The sequence below is a fragment of the Diachasma alloeum genome, unplaced genomic scaffold, assembly GCF_001412515.2.
Source record: "Diachasma alloeum isolate Michigan unplaced genomic scaffold, Dall2.0 Dall_scaffold_00186, whole genome shotgun sequence".
In the NCBI taxonomy this organism is placed as follows: Eukaryota; Metazoa; Arthropoda; class Insecta; order Hymenoptera; family Braconidae; genus Diachasma; species Diachasma alloeum.
Genome location: NW_021680352.1, coordinates 287,900 through 293,944, shown reverse-complemented (window position 1 = coordinate 293,944; position 6,045 = coordinate 287,900). Strand labels below are relative to the sequence as shown.

Here is a 6,045-nt window from a genome sequence, read left to right as displayed (position 1 = left end):
CCCCCATTCACTCACACATACATAAACGAGGTACAATGCTAGGAAAATCCGGCAGCGCCACCAAGCGGAATTGTCGAGTCGCCAACTGCCGGTGACGGAAATAACTCCCGTAACCGGAGAACTTTATTTCTGGAAATATGGCGGGTTGGGCCGACTATTTTCGATGCTCACGCCAAAATTTCCTATTTCGCCAGTCCATAGCGGCCATCTCCGTTGGCATCAATTTCCCCCCAGTGGGATGAAGCACACGGGGTCCACATGTCTGACGAACCCCCGCCAGACGGATTTTTCTTACTTACGAGTGGGTCCTCTTCACCTTCACTCAAGGGCAATGTCCGACTATTGCCACTCAAAGGGGGGGAAATTCCACAAAAAAAAATCGTCTCTGTTAGGTCCTCAGATATCGCAAAACCTGATTGTGACGAGAAAACCGTTTTCTACTGTATCTCACGATCCAGTTGGGTAAAACGGGTCGTTTTGTTCCTCAGTTCCACCTGAAATTGTCCGCTGTATCGAATGGCACCACTCAAAATAACCGATTCACCCAGAGTCGAGAAAACAAATTATTAGTTCCTGAGCCATCGCAAAACCTGACTGTGACGATAAACCCGCTTCCTACTGTATCTCACAATCTAACGGGGCAAAACGGGTTGTTTTGTTTCTCAGTTCCACCCAAAATAGTCCGCCGTATCGAATGGCACCACTCAAAATAACCGATCCACCCAAAATTAAAAACAACTGTATTAGTTCCTGAGCCATCGAAAAACCTGATTACGGCGATAAAAACGTTTTTCGTTGTATTTCACGATCCAACGCGGTGAAACGGGTCGTTTTGTTTCTCAGTTCCACCTAAAATAGTCCGCCGTATTGAATGGCACCACTCAAAATAACCGATTCACCCAAAATTAAAAAAAAAACTTCAACTCCATTAGTTTCTGAGCCATCGTAAAACCTGATTCTAACGATAAAACCGTTTTCTACTGTATCCCACCATCCAACAGGGCAAAACGGGTCGTTTTGTATTTCAGTTCCACCTAAAATAGTCCGCTCAATCGACAGGCACCACTCAAAATGACCGATTCCACAATCCTGTTAATTCTAAAATTTCGAAATTCGCCGATTTCCTGTGATCGTTGATACCGATGATACGCCACTGCGCAGCTCCATACTTCTTTACATTCCATACGTCATACTCACTATGGGAAGTAAGGAAGCACGGAACAGTCGCCGGGCCCAGTCCATTCCACATAATTACGTAATTTACACTCGATTTGAAAGAATAAAATTTCACAAAAGCTCTCATTACTTCCGAATGTGAATTATTTGAATGATCCTCTGGGCTTCGTTAGGCAGTAACAAAATTCCTGATGCTTCCTCTTGCGCACTTGGAGCACGGATGATCCAAATTGGATGGAACTCTCGAGTTATCCTTCGAGTGGCCTCCCAGCTCCAACTGAATGCCGTCAATGATGTTTCGGTGGCTCCTAGGGGGCAGCTGAACAAGAAGAAGAGGAGGAATTTATCTAAAAATGGCACCAAGACGTCTCATTGGCCTTTTTGTCGCCGCCAGATTTTCCCCCTCCTCTCTCGTTTTTTTTTTTCGAAGGAACGGGGGAAGGGGTCCAACATTAGAAAATGTGTGTAAGCTTACACTTGACTCCGGGCCTCGCCATCTTGCCCTCACGCGCCAAATTAGTCTTTACCCGAAAATAGGCGTCCCACGGCGAGCGGAGCCCACCACATGGCGACTATTCCTGGTGTTGAGAAGGCTGAGGGGGGAATTGGAGATGTGTGCATGCCTTGGGAGCGATGCGGGAGGGATGAATGCGTATGAGGAAGAAAAAAATGAGATATTTGTTGGGAGGAATTGATGAGGGGGGTGAGGGAAGTTTGTTATTTTGTCTTTGGAAATAGCGTAAAATCGATGCAAGATAGCGAGATTTTTGTTGGAATGTTTTTCATAGAGAATTTCGTAACCTACAGAAAAGGTCTGAATGGAAAGTTCGCTATGTCGCTTTGATTTTGAGATATTTAAGAATAACGAGAATAAGTAAAGTAGTTTAATTTCGATTTTGAGAATTTTTAGGTTCAGTTTCTGCGAAATATCTCAGCACCGCTGGGAAATGCCGAAATTTTTATCATCATCTTTTTTATAGGTTAGGAAATTTTCAATGAAAAACTCTATGAGGTAATTGCTGCTATCTCGCTTGCATTTTGCAATTTTTCACAAAAACTGATGATGAAGCAATGAATTGAGTGAAAGTAACTGAAATAAAAAATTGAATTTTGGTGGTACTCACCATAAAGCTGGTATATCAAGTGTTATCTCTGGTGTGTTGGTAGCACGATAGTCACTGTGGATCTTACCGCTGTTTCATTACCCCTTCGACGAATTCGAAAATACTAAAATAAACTCGGGTAGCCAACGGCGGACCACGCGCGATGCATCCCCGTGGGTTACGACGCGACTCTCCGGCCGTTTCATTCGTCAACTGACAGGCTGCAGCGTTTATTTTTAGGCTGCCGGTATGTTGGCGTTGTTTTTTGTTACGGGAGGCGGCAGTGGGGAATTTGCAGAACTGTTTTCAGAATTATTCACACATCGATGCTTATAAATTGTCATTTGTCGTGATTTTCGAATGATCGGTTTTTCGGATTGTTCGAGGCGTACGGACGCGCGTACTTGGCGCAAGGGTACTTGGCGCCATACATCACTCTATTTTGGGCGTCGCGGCGCTTCGTTCACCTCGTGACGGAATTTCGTTACCGATGAAGTTTCCCATCGCGTCGAAACAACTTCAATTCGATAAAAAAAATTCATAGTCTCTCACACTCGAGGGCTTCCACTATTAACTGATCAAATCCTCAAGCTGCACCTCCCCGAAAATTCTCCCATGATTGATTTAAAATATCCAATCTCGAGTTGGTTCACGCTCGACACAGAGATGTTTGCACAGGACTACGTGATTTGCATCGGCTGGTACCTCGTGTAGTCCTCGGGTTCTTCGTTGCCTTCGTTCGTTTGACACAAAGTTATTTCTACCCAAATGAACTACGAGTGTAACTTGATATAACCCCAGCACCGAGTGATGAAACACAGAGGCTGTATAGTTAATGAGAGGAAATTTTCCCTCGAGTTTCTACAGTCAAAATATTAGGACTCATTTGTACAGCCTTTGTTAATTAAGGAGCTTGCGCCAATTTAATAGAAAAAAACTTTCATAATTAATTTTTCCCATCAATTGCGCAAACACCCCACCAATCCTTCACATAACAAAAATTCGTAAAATGGAAAACCCTTCCGAAAAAAATTCCCTAAACCATTTTAAAAATGAAATCGTAATTTTTTTCTTTCACTTTTTGTTCCATCACTCTGACAATTCTCTCCCCACATTCATCCGTTCTTCAACTCTTCATACAGACAAATAATGTTAGCCCCCCCCCCCTCCGTTGTCGCAAAACAAAAAGAAATTTTACTAGATTTGTCATGGGACAGGAAGGAATGATAAAAGGAGTGACTCGAACGAGAAAAACAAGTCGACGTGGAAAAAGGAGAAACTCGGCGAGTCTCAATCTCAGGTCTCTCCTCTGAAGTTTTCCAAAAGTATGTCCTTTCGTTATACCCCCTCCACTCTTTTTTCCCTCATTCTCCTCTCTGCTCTGTTGCCAGGACGGCTTTCATCTCCCCCTTGGACTAATAGTATTTTCGTTTTTTTCCTTCTCCTCTTCTTTATGTAATATCATCAGCCTTTTTTGCGAAAGGATTTTCTAGGAATTTACTTCCTGGGTATTATTCTTTATCCTGTCATGGGATGAGAAAATATCAGAGGAAATTTTTTTTTCGATTTAAGAATAAAAAAAAAAACAAATGGGAAAATTATTCTTTGGCTTTCAGAAGCTGATGAATTTGGGAATTTTGCATTGAATTGAAGAATTACTTTTTCACTTGATTTTTTTAGACTCTTCATGCATCGCACGAGGAGCAAAAAAAAGGGCCGAGATTGGCTGAGAATTTTCTATCACAGCTGGGGGTTGTCCTCAGTGCTTCTTTAAATTTTAGATGAAAAGAATGTTGGTGTTGTGTTGGTGGTTGCGGTCCCTGGGTACCTCTTTCGGTACAACTTGTCCTCCCTCCGTTCCTCTCTTGCTCTGTACACTCGGCATCACGTCGTTGAGGTTACTCAGAGTCTTTGCCACTGGGTATATACGTAGGGGGGCTATTTTCAACGGGACTGAACTCCGTAACCCGATACGACGAGGGATAGAAAGAAGCTTCGAGTTTTAACGCCGGTATAACGTGCATAGCATCCGCACGGCAGCATTTTTAGCGCCATTTTTTTGGTGATATTTGTTTTATTTACTTTTTCGTTGAGTTTCCTGGATTTTTTTCGCTGCGCAATAGTGGATTTTGCTGTTTAGGCGCGGTAGTGGAGTGGATCTGTCGAAATTCCGCGACGGAGGGGACGCAGCGCCGCGGTGACGCTGGTGGCCGGCGCGCGAAGCACTTGTGGTGCAGGATACATTCGATGAAGTGTTGGGCTGGCGAACAATCGTTTATGTGAGGAACTGAGAACAAATTTGTGGGAGTAGAGGATATGGAATTGGATTGTGAGATACCTGTGGCATCCTTAATTATCCCGAGTATTGCAGGATTGGAAGACATGACCAGGAGGTGAACAATATTTTGTAACCTGCACCAACACTTGTTTCACGCTTTCATTTTTCATTCTTCAATTGTGCGTTGGAACATTGGCTACGGAATTTTTAACGCTGATGTTCCTCAATACCTGTTCCCAATATTTGTTCTCTGCTCCTTATATTTTCGATTGTACGACGGTCCTGAGGGGAGGTGGAATATAATAATGTCACGATCGAGTGTTATACATATTGTTGAACAGAAACATTCAATTATCATTCTACGACTGCAGTTGAGAAGTTTCACTCAATTGTTGATGTTTTGTCACTTAGTTTTTGCTAAATATCTCGGGATCCGAGGGAGATGGCAAAATTTTTGCCAAGAGCTTTTTTGAAGGTGATGAAATTGTCTCCGAAAAAGATCTTCATGATTTTTTTTTTATCTGTCGTAGATGCGCAGATATTCAACAAAAACTCCACTTGTCCACGCACGTCAGTAAATTCAATCGGTAACGAAATTCCGTCACGAACTGAACGAATCCCCAGGAGTACCAAAAAATAAAAATGTCACGATCAGATGTAAAACACATAATGAAACAGCTTCATCCTCTCGTCCGACATCTCCTCAAAAACTCCACTAAAACGAAAAAAAAAAAATGTCCCTGTCCCTCACCACATGTCACATCTCAACCTCACATTTCTGCCTCCATCCCCCATCTCGAAATTTTCCGGAAGACATCCGAATACTAAGGCCTCCTCCTCTCACCGCAACTCCCGCAAAAGAATTCAGAATTAATATCCACCCCCTCCCCCATTTTTTTTCATCCACCACGTTGGTCTTTTCACGTAAATGAGAGACGCGCATCGAGGACTCGAGTAAAAAGAAGACGGTATAAACCAGAAGGAGTAAGAAAAGCACGCGGTTGGGTATTGAACGCATAAATTATACGAGCGGTAGAAGAGGAAAAGTGGGTACTGTCAGACTATTTTTCTTTTACAATTTTTTTTACTTTTTTTTTACTGACGACTTTTTCCTGAATGAAGAAATCCAACTATTACCATTTGCTATATCATACGGCTGGAATAAAAAGGTCGTATGTGTTAATATGATAATTTCCCATTGGACAATATCAAAAAGGCGTATGTCAACTTTTTTGTTATTTCTAAAAATTTTAAAAATTCATCATAACATGGACATAGTCATAATAATCACAAAAAAAAATATTAATCATTTATAATTAAAAAAAAATTTTTTCGTGTTTTGAGATAAGACCTTTTAATTCCAACAATTTACCCGCCACCCCCCGAAATACCTATTTACCCCCGCGAATTAGTTTTGCACTCGTAATTTAGTTTTCTATCTCCGTTAAGAGGAATTTTCAATTTTCACGCCCCCCCCCCTCTGCCCCC

The 6,045-nt window shown here is 42.2% G+C and overlaps 1 protein-coding gene across 2 annotated transcripts in view; it reads left to right on the top strand.

The window, feature by feature from the left end:
- The window catches only part of LOC107048255 (E3 ubiquitin-protein ligase MIB1), a 175,963-nt gene that overhangs the window by 160,280 nt on the left and 9,638 nt on the right, over nt 1–6,045 (top strand). The window lies entirely within an intron of this gene.